This window comes from Streptopelia decaocto, assembly GCF_964273445.1.
Source record: "Streptopelia decaocto genome assembly, chromosome: 14".
In the NCBI taxonomy this organism is placed as follows: domain Eukaryota; kingdom Metazoa; phylum Chordata; class Aves; order Columbiformes; family Columbidae; genus Streptopelia; species Streptopelia decaocto.
The window spans coordinates 13,685,116-13,698,504 of NC_138669.1; positions in this window are offsets into that span (position 1 = coordinate 13,685,116).

A 13,389-nucleotide genomic window follows, 5' to 3' on the forward strand; every position below is an offset into this window, starting at 1 on the left:
CCAGCGAGAAGCGGTGCCTGGGAAAGGGCATCCGAAGAGCAGAACGCAGACACAGGCTGCTGGACGTGGCGCATTCCTCCTGCAGCTGCTCAAGCCTCTGCTGCAGCTTCCTGCACTTCTCCTCCTGCTGCCTGTGCTGCTGCAGCAGGGAATCGATAGAGTCCTGCCTGGCAGAAAGCTCTTCTTGTAGGGCCTGCAAGCAACGGGCAGGGAAAGAGCACAAACAAGCAGTGAGGAGCAGCCAAGGCGGCTCCAGACAGCCGGGAGAAGCAGCGAGCAGAGAGACGGTTCTGCTGAAGGCAAAAGCTGGGAGGGGGGTGCAGATCAAGGAGAGCAAGGCGGCAGAACACAGAGCTGGGGAGGGGGCTGGGCAACAGGGTCCCAAGAGTGGCAAGGCTGGAAATGTTATAAATTGCATAACTAAAGTAAATTTGCTAATCAAACCAGGAATATGTTAGGGGTTAACCATTTACTGAGTTGTGCACATGTTAAACCGCCATAGTTTGTCGCATTCTGTTGTAGCAAGTTTTGGCGGGAAAGATGTTGTGTGCTGGTGGGCAGGGGGATGTGCTTTGGGCAGCACGGCAACCAGCTCACCAATCAGGGAGAAGATCGGGGTGTGCACTTACAGACCTATAAAAACACTTTATATCTGTAGCCAATTTGCGTGCCTTGGGTGGAGCAGTGACTGCCCGGCCGCCCAGCGCTGTTTTGCCCATAAAAGTTATTCTAAATTTCCTGAGCCATATTTGACTATAACAGAAAGACACTGGCTGAACTGGCCAAGGACATGGAAAGGGTCCAAGCCAAGTGGGGCATGAGCGGCTGAGCCTGTGGCCAGTGCTGCAGACAAGCAGACATTCTCACCCGTGCTGCTCCTCGCCTCCTTGCCAGCGCCTCCTGAACCAAGGCAAAGGCCTGCTCTGCCCCGCCGGAGCTCAGCACAGAGGGGATGGTGCTGGGCTCTGCCTGCTGGGAACTGTCCGGGCAGACCACGCTGGCCGTGCTGTCACTGGCATCCAACACCACCTGAAAGCCCACAGCAAGCTGTTACGCTCTGCTCAGCCTACTTGGCTTGCTTTATCTGTCTCTCCTTTTGTCCCCACTTCACCCTCGAGTCATCGAAACCTCAGTTCTCCCATCTCTTCAGTCAACAAAGCAGTTTTGTCCCTGTGGCCACAAGTGCTCCAGGGATTTCTCTACAAAGCCACAAAACCAAGAAACAAGTGTGCAAAGGTCCAAGGCTGCTCGAACGCTCAGTGTCTTGAAGCTCTCGGAAATGATTTTGGTCTCCTTCGGTTTCTTAGAGCCACACGAGCACCAGATCAAGACTGGAAACAGCCACGAAAGGAAACATTAACACTGCCCAGGGAAGAGGGAAACTGAGGAATGCTGGAAAAGAGCCGTGAAAAAGCTCATGTTTATAATGACTCTGCACGGTAGCCCAAGAGGACAAGAGTGACTCCATCAGGAAAAAGACCTGACTTTGAGAGGGGCTGATTAACCCCTCCACAGAGTGAAGATTAGAACTAAGTTAAAGTTCCCCCTAAACAGTTAGACCAGTTGGATTCTGGGGAGAAAACGGTCAGTGAATGTCGAGTGAGAGAGGAGAGTTGGCAAGCGCATCAATTGAGCCAGTGACCTTTTATAAAATCTGAGGAACAAGAGTCATTGCTCAAGGAGGGTGGGGGAAACCTCCAGGCAACCCTGGAATACAAATGTCAAGTAGCCAACTCCGAAAGCACAGCCCAAGAGAGACCTGAGCGGGACGGTGCAGGCAAAGGCACTTTCTGAAACTTGTAGTGACTCAGCTCAAGAGTCACAGGACAGCCAGCTCGGACGTTCTAACAGGGGGTGCAAAGCTAAACAGCCAGTAGCAGTTACACAGACAGTCCCCAACACGGATCTCTGTTCCCCAGGCGGGGCTCTTGCCTTCCTCACGCACTTTGAAACCACGTTTACAGGGATGTGGTCCCAGCTCTGCGCTCACCTCAGTTATATCTTTTATGAGTACAGTGTAATAGATTTAAAGGATGCCTTTTGGGCTTGCCCTTTAAAAGAAGAGTGTAGGGATTTTTTTGCCTTTGAGTGGGAAAATTCTGATACACATAGAAAACAACAGTTAAGGTGGACTGTTTTGCCCCAAGGGTTTACAGAATCCCCCAACTTGTTTGGACAAGCACTGGAGCATTTACTGGAGTCCTTTGAAACCCGCGAGGGGGTAGTTTTAATCCAATATGTGGACGATCTATTAATTGCCGGAGAAGACATGGAAAGAGTTAGAGATGAAAGTATTAGACTACTAAATTTCTTAAGCACAAAGGGATTGAAAGTATCGAAATCAAAATTGCAATTTGTAGAGGAAGAAGTGAAGTATTTAGGACACTGGCTGAGTCGGGGGAGTAAGAAATTAGACCCTGATCGGGTTAACGGAATCTTGTCTTTGCAAGTGCCCCAGAATAAAAGACGAGTAAGACAACTTTTAGGACTGCTGGGGTACTGTAGGCAGTGGATTGAAAATTATAGCAGTAAAGTTAAATTTTTGTACGAAAAACTAACAAAAGATGGATTGATAAAATGGAATCAGGAAGATGAGAAACAGTTAAATGAACTAAAAGAGAATTTAGTCAATGCGCCAGTACTAAACCTACCTGATATTCGGAAAACATTTTATCTTTTGGGGAATACTGAAAATGGAACTGCTTATGGGGTTTTAACTCAAGACTGGGCAGGACAAAAGAAGCCAGTAGGATATTATTCATAATAAAGATTGTCCGGTAGCTCGACAGCAATACTGGGCCATCAAACAAATGTTAAAAATTGGCTTAATTCTTCTTATAAGAAAAGATGCAATATGTGGAAATAATCTTAATAATCCACATCAACCTTATGAAGGGATCCTTCAAAGACGGGAAGATCAGATTGTAATTAAGCGAAATATAACCACAGGATCTCCTAGTTTTTCTGTTCCTCTTTGGCAATTAGTGCCTATACAACCCTGTGTAAACCAGAAACCTTACTATTTTTGTCCTGCCTCTAATCCAGGAAAAAGTTATTGTAACTATCCTAATCATTATTATTGTGCCTATTGGGGTTGTGAAACTATTGCATCCGCCTGGGGACCTCCAGTAAAGGATAAGTTTCTAACCACAACCTGGGGACCTTCAGGATGTAACTCTCCTCGACATGATTCAATAGGAGGAAGGGTAGGGTTCAGTAATTGTAAATATTTAATACTCACAGTTTGACAACCAGAAGATCAAGGATGGCTAATGGGAAGAACCTGGGGAGTTAGATATTGGGAACCCAGAATGGACAGAGGAGGATTAATACAAATTAGTAAGCAAGTAATTACCACACCACCACAAGCTGTAGGGCCAAATATAGTCACAAGAAAAGATAAAGAGAGGAAAAACAAAGAAAATGGTACAGTTGTATCACTCCTTGAGGAAATCTTAGCCCAGACTGAGAACTCTAATATAGATGAGGAGAAGACTCCTCTGTTCAAACTAATGCAGGCAGCCTACAAAACCTTGAATAATACTGACTTCAACATGACCAAATCCTGCTGGTTGTGTTATGATGTTAAACCTCCATTTTACAAAGGAATAGCCCTAAACGGTACATACAAACTATCTAATTCAAGAAACTACTGTAGGTAGGAACAAAAGAAGGTGGGAATCACTCTTCAACATGTAAGGGGGCAGGGGACATGCCTAGGGAAAGTGCCACCTACAAGAAAAACGCTTTGTAGTTATAGAATAGACACAACAATGATAGCTTCACAGAAACAGGTGGATGGTGGATATGTTCCAGACCAGGATTAACCCCATGTGTATTACTGAGAGTGATTAACAGCAATACTGAATTTTGTATTCAAGTCTTAGTGGTCCCACGAATATTTTATCACTCTGAGGAAAGTATGTATATGCATTGGAGTACTGAAAATCAGATCCAGAAGAGAGAACCTATAACAGCTATTACCATAGCCACATTAATAGGCTTGGGAGTAACTGGGGTTGCAACGGGGATATCATCTTTAATTCACCAACAACAAGGTTTTACCTCTCTCCAAGCAGCTGTAGATGAAGACTTAGAAAGGATTGAGAAATCTATTTTTTATCTCGAGAAATCCTTAACTTCCCTCTTTGAGGTAGTCTTACAAAATCCAAGAGGGTTAGACTTATTATTTCTGCAGCAAGGAGGGGTATGTGCAGCTCTAGGAGAAGAATGTTGTTTTTATGCTGACCACACAGGAGCCGTACGAGACTCCTTAGCCAAAGTAAGAGAAGGGTTGGCACAAAGGAAGCGAGAGAGAGAAGCTCAACAAGGATGGTTCGAATCCTGGTTTAATCAATCACCCTGGCACTTTTACTCCACAGAACTTCATGTTCTTTCTCTAACCGACCGGCTTCCTGAGAACAGAAGGAAAGGGTGGGCAGGGCAGAGCTGTTCCCATCCTCAGCGGCACTGCCATGCCCAGAAGCCTCAGCCCCCGGGATTCCAGTACCTTCCTTCCCACATCTATTCCACTTCTTCCTCACTAAAACTAAGAAGAGAAAGACCAACAGCTCGTTTTCATAGACTGCCAGGAAGCTGTCAGTTCAAGGAACTTTGATCCCAGGCACAACAGCCTTGGTGCAGCCCCTGAGGAAGACACCGGAGCTGTCTGCAGCTCCCCTGCCGCTGCTGCGCCTGGACTGACTCCGCCTGTGCCAAACACACAAGGAACATTCTGGCAATGTCCCTGATGTCCCCCTACAAGTGGCATCTCTACCACTCCTCCTGCTGAGGAAACCACACCTGTGTGTGCTACGGCTGGGGAGCAAACACTGGGCTGTCTCCCAGATCAAGGGGAAATGCACCAGAATCTCCACAGTGTCCTGAAGCGTTTTCATGATCTTCTCTTTCTCCTCGTTCTGCTTCTGGGAGGGTACAAGCAAGGCCGAGAGCTCCATCACCCTGAGAAGAGAAGGTCCCCGTGCCACTCCAAAAGCACAGCACACCATCGCCTGGGCAAGAGCTGAGCAGCTCCCAGAGGCACAGCAGACAAAGTTCAACCCAGAAAATACAGCAAAGGCAGCATCCAGCTCTACGGGGTAATGAGCTTGAGGGTGCCAAATGGCACCTCTTGCCACAAAGGTCTTCTGCACTCAGTCTTGCAAGGAACCGTGACACCAAGTATTTACTTCCCAGTTGGGGGATTTTTGTGCTGAAGCAGGGAATGAAAGGAAGGAAAGGAAGGAATGGCAGGAAGAGAAGAAAAGGAAGGAAAGGAAGGAAATGAAGGAAAGGAAGGAAAGGAAGGAAAGGAAAGAAGAAAAATAAGAAAAGGAAGGAAGGAAAGAAAGGAAGTTAAGGAAGGAAGAAAGAAAACAACCCCCTCTCTGTGGTCGCTCCTGGCCGGGCCCGCCGGGCTGCGTGGTGCTCTGGGCAGCGCTTTGCTCCAGCGAGTCCCGCGCAGGGACCGGTAACGGCCCCGGAGAACGGTGCGGGCAGCACGCGCTGCCGCGGGAGCCCGGGAGAGAAGGAGCGAGGAAACGGTGCCGAGAGCAGCGTGTGGGGTGTGGGGACACTGGGGCACGGAGGGGGCGGCGCAGGGACAGCACAACAGCTCCGTGGGCCGGGGGAGCCGACTGAGCAGCCGGAGCTTTCTGCTAAAGCTCAGACTCGAGCCCGGGACTGGCCCTGGCGCAGGAGTTCCAGGCTGGGGCGCAAACCAAACGCACACGGGTGGCATTTGGGAACCTTGTCCTCCCTGTTTTGCAGCATGAACGGGACAGACTGCAAGCAGGTAGAGAAGAGCCTGGATGGGAGAGAAAACTGACTATTCACAGCACCATGTGCTCTCTGAACTAAACTTCACTGCATCACCTCATGAAGAAATACAAGAACCAAACATGACACACGGGGCTCAGTCCCCTTGGCCAGACTAGTCTGTTGCATGAATTCACTTATTCACCCCTCGGGTCAGGAGCTTTCCTGACTTAGAACCCTCACACCTAATCCGTGCTTCACAAGGGTGGCACCCGCGGGCACACGCGGGGCCATGGGGGTACCCAGAGGCAGCAAAGGGCTCAGGCTGCACACCCAGAGGCACACGCAGGGCTCTGGGTCACACCAAAGGGCAAACGGAGGGCCCCAGGAAGCACAGGAAGAGAAACGGAGGCCCTTGGGAGGCACCGAAAGGCTGTTTGGTGGCCCCTCGGTTGCTCCAAAAAGCCCATCCCTGGGGACATGGAAAGGCAAACAGAGACGGCTTGAGGAGACGAGAGGAGGAGTCCCTGGGGAAGATGAAAACCTGAAGGCCGGTCCCTCGGCGGGACAGCGAAAGGCCCAGCGAGGGCCCTGGCTGGGAACCCAAAGGGCCATCTGGAGCCTGGAGGGGCCCGGAGAATAAATGCCCAGAACAAGGCGCAGCCTTCAACAGCACCACCACTTGGGACTGTCCTAGGGCACGAGCACGGCTTTACAGAGCCGGACCTGCCCCTCCAACAGCCTGGCCGCAAAGCTTTCCAAACAAGGCAAAGCCTGGGCTGCTTTTCTCTTCCCCACTTAAGATTCCCTGTAGAACTGGGTCTTAGCCTGAGCAAGACTGTAGGGGGGAGGAGGAGGCAGGAAAACATTGCAGGGAAATGCCAGACACAGCAGGGCCTGGCGTGAATCGCTGCAGGCACGAGCAAGGCCTTGGGAACAACGTCTTTATTGTCTGCGTGGGGGAGCTGCCGGGGGGCTCTCTGGCCCTGGAGCCCCACAGCTCCTCAGCACATCGTCCACCAGGCTCCGAGCTACCGCCCTCTCCAACGCCTCGGGCTGCACGGGCTCCGCCTGGACAAGCCTGAGAATCACGGGGCTGCGCCGCGCTCGTGCCTGGGGAGGGGGCCTGGGACCCGCTGGAGGCCTGGGCTGGAAGGGAACCTGCGGGCCCGGGGAGGGGAGGCTGCCTGCGGTGCTCCCTGCCCGGGGCAGGCGCAGAGTTTCCCACTCGGGCACCGCAGACCTCGCTGTGGCTCCGGAGCTGCCATCCCGGGGCTTCTGGAGGCCGTCTGCTGGCCGGCGAGCGTCTTGCTCAGCGCCTCGGGGGAGAGGTGGAAGGACAGTCGGTGAGCTCTTCTTGAATTTTCCTGCTTCCTCCGAAGGTGAGACTGCTGGTGGGAGGCGGAGAGGAGGCAAGAGCTTCCTTGGCTGAAGCTTCTCTGATGTTTGCTCAGACTTTGTTTCTTGCTGTAACAACTTCTTCATGGTTTCCAGAACTTCCTGGACAATGGTTCTGGCGTAGTCGGCCAGTTCTGCATCCAGCTGCTGAACCCTGGAGATGGCTTTTTGGATGCTCTCCTCGGCAAGCTCACGACACACCAGTGAGACATTGGAGGTGTTTTTCAGTGGTGGCAACTTGACTGTCTTGCTTGCCTCTGGGGTCTGCTGTTCCGATGCTCTGGGTGATCCTTGTCCTTTTGTCACATCCTGAAGCTTCAGAACCTCATAAAACTGACAGCGAAAGTCCTGTTCAAACTGAGCAGCTACAAAGGATGACAAGGTGGAGCTAACGCTTCCAACAGCCTCTGTGGCCATTTGGTCCAGAGCAGACTGCAGAGATGCTGTGTTGGAAGCTGCCAGTTCCGCCTCCCTCCAACTCTCTTCTCCAGATTTGCCCACTTGGGCAGCTCCTCCAGTGACGAGCTCCGACAGCTTCTGCCTCAGTGCCAGCCCTGGCTCAGCTGCCCCAGACATGCTGGATCCCACGTGCTCCCCAGCGCTCTCCAACACGGTGTCCACGATCTCTTGAGCCACCCGTCTGATGTCGTTCCGGCGATGAGCAGGAGAAGCGCCCAAAGGCTCTGCCCCTCTGGCACTGGCAAACAACTGCCCGGTGAGCTCAGGCGGAGCCCTCCTTAAGACGTGGATGGACTGATCCAGCGCCTTCACCCGCTCCACCACCTCCTGGACCACAGTCTCAGCCTTTTCTTCAAGCTCCCCGTCTTCTGCCAGGACAGCCCGCAGCAGCGAAGCCTGTCTGCTGGGAGGCACTTCTTCTCCAGCAGCCCGGGGAGACTAAAACGAGGGGCAGTTACTGAGTGATTGTGTTCCTTCCCCTCGGTTTGCCTCCCTGTTCCTCCTCACAAGAGCCCTGCCCAGAGGGGTCCCTGGCACTGCAGTTGGAGACCTCTGGTTTCTCTGTATGTCCCCTGGCACACGGAGGTTTCTGGCCGCTGATGGTGCCCAGAGGACAGGCCCCAGGGCACAGCGGGCCCCAGGGGCTGGGACTTGCAGAGTTTTTCAACCAGAGGTGCATCCAGCGGCCCCTGCATCCACCCGGCTCCTACTCACCGGCCTCCCTCCCGGAGCGGACTGTTCGGAGCTGCTCAGGGAGTCTGGCTGTCTCCTCTTGCCCGGCTGCTGCTGCTGCAGGCGGCACGTGCCTTGCTGGAGGAGGCGAAGCTCTTTTTCAAGAGCCTCCAGTCTTTCAACCCGCTTCTCAATCGCCCTGAGATGCCTGCCAAGGAAAAGGAAGGCGGCTGAGAAGGGGCTGCTGTCCATCTCGCCCAGGCCATTTTCCGCTCAGCCGCTCCCATCGTTCTGCTCGGGCAGCTTTGCTCCAGTGGTCCCCGCAGCAGCTTCCAGCCGCCTGTGCGGGGCTGCAAACACAGACTGCGCCAACGTGTTGGCAGCGACACCGGCTCCTTCCAGCGCTGGCCTTGGTTTGTTTCCTGGAACATGCGGCTCCAGCACTTCTCTCCTGGAGCACAGGTCCCTTCTAGAGCAAGCGCCACTTGGTCTTTTCTTACTTCTGCCTCCTCTTCCTCTCTCTGCCCGGCAAACTCTTGCTCTGCTCCTGCAGCAGCCACTCTCGCAGGCGAGAAGTGTTGATCACCCCCGGCAGTTCGGGAGCATCCTCTAATTTGGCCAGGTGTTCCCGAAGCTTCTCCTGCAAGGTGACAGCAGGTTGTGTCTGGCTGTGGGCTGGACAAGCGCTCCCGGCCCTGCGTGCTGGGGCGTCCCGCGGGCCCAGGACAGGGCTCTGCTCCAGCCCCGCGACGAGGGCAGAAGGGAAGGGCTTCCCTCGGGACGCTGCGTGTCTGTGAACACCCCGCTTTGCTGACCTGCTCTCGGATGAACGCTTTCTCGGCCTCCAGCTTGCGTGTGGCCAGGTACTGCCTGTACTCGTTGAACTCCTTCAGCGAGCAAACCACCTGTGGCGAGATGAGGCCGACAGGACTCGCACCGGCTGCCTCCTCAACACTCGGGCAGCGCGAGGCAGCCTGAGAAGAGCAGGAGTGGGAATGGCCAGAGGGACGCTGGTGCTTCTGCTCCCGGGGAAACCAGCCCCACAACCCTGTGCCCCCCGACAGCAACAGGCGGCTGAGCCAGCGCCCGGGGAACCCGCCTGGTGGGGGCTGTTTTGACCCGCCCGACATCCAAACCTACGTTGCCATCACTGGTGATGAAACCCTCCCTCTTCATCCTCTGCACGTTGTCCTTGCGTTGGTGGTAGGCCTGCAGATGCGGGTCATGCAGGCTGTTGTACTCGGTGCTCAGCAGGCGGCAGAGGGGATCCCCAAGGTCAAACAAGCAGGAGGGCCGGTGAAGCTGTGAGAGATGTTCCAGAGTGTGAGCGGGGCAGGAGAGAGCAGCAGCAAAGAGGTGAAAAGCTGGACTAGTGAAAAGGCAGCATGAGGACCAACACTCTTCTCCATCCTGCTGAAGGCACAGAGGTCACCACAGCCACGCTGCAGGCCGGGCTGGGCTGAGAGACAGAAGACAAACCCCACCACCAAAGCAGGCATCTGAGGCCCCCGGGAAGAACTGCAGATCCTGCCACAACAGCGATGAACCTTCAGAGTGACAAGTTCAAGCGCGGTGGTTCAAAGGCAGCAAATGGACAATGCACTGCACACAGTCTGCTCGGGGTTAGGCCGGCCCAAGGGCTGTCTCAACTAACTCTGCCTCCAGGAAGCCTCTGCCTTGGCAAAAACGCACCGCAGGCTGCAGGAGGAGGACACTGTGTACATTCCCTGAGCTTCAAGAGAAGCCCCAGCTTTTCCCAATAGGCCAACAAGGTGAGCAGGAGAAGGCTGGACTCTCCCTCCAGAGCGCCCCAGAGCCCGGCTCGACATGGCTGGATGAGCCAAAGGGCGCGCTGCCCCGGCACCCGGACACGCTGCCGCTGGCTGCAGACAGGGCCTGGCCACACGCTTGCACAGTGCCAGAAACCAGTCCAGAAAATGGACAAGTCCTCCTTTTTGTCTCCACACCGGGCAGCCAGGAGCTTCCCTCGAGTCCCCAGCCCCGGCCGACTGAAGGGCTGCAGCTCCCGCTGTAGAGCAGGTGGCCACGAGGGCTTGTCTGGATCACGGGGAGCCCATAAAAGAGGAGAGCCCTCCTACCCCTTTCTTCTGCCTTTACCTTTTCCCCCAGCTTTCCCCTGCTGAACACAGGCTTGGAGCCGGGTGTCACGGGGATCTTGACACCGAGGGTGAGGTCCAGCAGCTCAGGGTCCATTGGGCCAGTAGCTGCTTCTCCCAGGTGTTGTCTTCTGTGTCCGAGCTAGGAAGACAGAGACCCTCAGGCACAGCTCAATGAGCCTCCTGCCCAGCGGCTGCAAGAAAGGGCCCGTCCCAATGCCCCCGAGCAGCCCTGCCGTGTCCCAGGCTCCGCGGCTGAGCCCTCTCCATCGCCCGCTGCTCACCTCTGCCTGTTTGACAGTGCCCTGAGCACCGCGTCTGCCTTTGGGACAGCAGCGGTGAGACTGCGCTGCACAGCGCCTGCACTCAGCACCGCGTCTGCCTTTGGGACAGCAGCGGTGAGACTGCGCTGCACAGCTCCTGCACTCAGCACCGCGTCTGCCTTTGGGACAGCAGCGGTGAGACTGCGCTGCACAGCGCCTGCACTCAGCACCGCGTCTGCCTTTGGGACAGCAGCGGTGACACTGCGCTGCACAGCGCCTGCACTCAGCACCGCGTCTGCCTTTGGGACAGCAGCGGTGAGACTGCGCTGCACAGCTCCTGCACCCAGCACCGCGTCTGCCTTTGGGACAGCAGCGGTGAGACTGCGCTGCACAGCTCCTGCGCTCAGCAACTCGTCTGCCTTTGGGACTCCAGCAGTCAGACTCTGCTCCACGGCTCCTTCCAAGAGCTCTCCTAGAGCTGCGTCCTGCGCTGGCTCCTGTCGCTCCAGAGGCACCCGGCAGCAGATGCCACGGCCGCTCTCCCGGCGAGCGGCTTTATAGAGCACTCGCCATTGTGGCATCGCGGCGTTGCCGCATTGTCACATCACTGGTTGCCGTGACGCTGCCCTGCTGCTGCCCAGCACCCCGTCTGAGGCCCGTCTGGAGGCCCCTTTGGACAGGCCTGTGGCCCCCGCCCTTCCTGGCCCGGCTTGGAGGGGTCATCTCCACAGGCCCCTTCTCACCTCACTCTCCTGTGATGCTGTGAAGCAAAGCAGCATCCTCCGCAACCGGGAAGAAACACAAGGCACACCCCTTGATACCGAAAAGTTGGGAAAAAAACTCCTCAACAGTGTTTCACAAGTGTTAAAATGCAGGCACTTTTATTGCAGCGTGCTTGACACTTGGATGATTGTTCCTCCAATCAAGCATGGTGGTTAAAACCCAATTCCTTCATCTCCAAGGTTGCGATTGCCCCCTGGGCAAGGGAGAAACAGCAGAGAGGTCGCTCAGCAACTGCTGCCCACAAGCAGCAGCCCCGGCATTGCCCAGCTCCCTCAACACTGACTTTGTGGTCCGACTCAGAGGCAGCAAAAGCGCTTCCTGGCATTAACTAAGATCTCTCTGGGATGGCCAACTCAGCTGCTTCTCCTGGCTTTAAGCCTTCCATTGCCATCCACAGGTTCGGTTCTCCCCTCCTCTCAACTCTGATGATGCCCACAGTGAACATCTTGCCTCCCCGCCGTGCTGTCTGATCACTGCATCATCACCTTTCTCTGCCACTGTCCTGAGCCCTTACCTACTGAACCCTGGAGCACCTGAGGCTGGAAAGGGACCAGACCACCAGGTTTTTCCTTGGTTGATACACAGGGCAGGCAGTTTAGCAGGGTGATCTCAATCTCCATTGAGTGCATTTCGTGAGAGCAGCTTCACAAGTTTTCCTGCCCCGGGGCAGCCCTTGCTCTGGGCAGCACAGTGCAGTGCTGCTCTACCTGTGTGACCTAATCTTTGTCATAGCCGTTCTCCCAAACAATACCACACAAGTTTTTAAAAGTTCCCTATTGTTATTTTGCTCATTTGAGTCAACTCATCTCCCTTGTGGTTCCAATTTGTTGCCAGTCTTTGTCTTTACCTTGAAGTGAAGCAGCTTGTTTTCATTAAACAGCCTTTTGCTTAACTGCAGAAATGGTGGAGTTCTTTACTTCAGGGAAAACCCTGTAAGACCCTGATGACCACAATGGCAGGGGCACAAGGCTGCCTGTGCTATCCTCTTTCTACTTCACGTTCCCTCCAGTTAAGAACATTTTAACTGATTGCTCCCAGAGCTGGAGCACCTTTCTTCCGAGGGTCACAGCGAACACCTGCACAGGCGCAGCGAGCACAAACCCGGGGCAGGTAGTAGACGCTATCCCTACATGTGCAAAGATGTACAAATATATTCTATGGATACAGAAGCGCTTTTATTTTTTTAAATCTGCAAAACATAAATATATATAAAAGTGTATCCATGAGAAGATTGTTTAATAAGAGGTGAACTTAATAATTAAAGTTCAAATGCAAACAGAAAGAAATGAAACAAGGAGAAGAGGGAAGCTGAGGGAGCACAGTCTGCGGGTCTGCTGGGCAGCCCTGAGCCTGTGGGGAGCGAACAATCCGCACACGGCTGGGGCTCGGGGCCAGGCCTGTGGGGTGACCCACAGCACCCACCCACCCCAGCCGTGCAAAGGGGGGCCCAAGCGTGTCTCAAGCCAGCTGGGTGACCAGCCACTGCTCCTGGGGCAGCTTTTGGTATTTGTGCTGTGCAGAACGCAGGCACGCGTCCCACAGATACGGAAAACCAGAACTAAATGCTAAATTCCCAGGAGCATGTGTGTGGGGACAATAACCCCAAAGGGATTCTGGGGAAAGACCACGTGAGCTGCGAGAAGAGAGCTGGGCCAGGGCACTAGAAACAGAAAGCTGGGGTCGGTGTGAGGTGAGGATTCTCTCGGCTGCAGCCGTCAGCTGAGCTTGAAACCACTTGTAATGACCGCTTTGCAGGATCACCTTGTGCTGGCTGTGTTTGTCCCGTCCTTCGAGGATTGTATGGGCTGCTTTCAAAACACAAGCCTGGCTGACCAGGCAGAATACAGTGGCGCTCAGCAGTCTCATCCACTCTTGGAACCACAGCTCTCCAAGAAAAGACAATATCAGAGAAAGGCCATTGGCATTCAAAGAACAAAAAC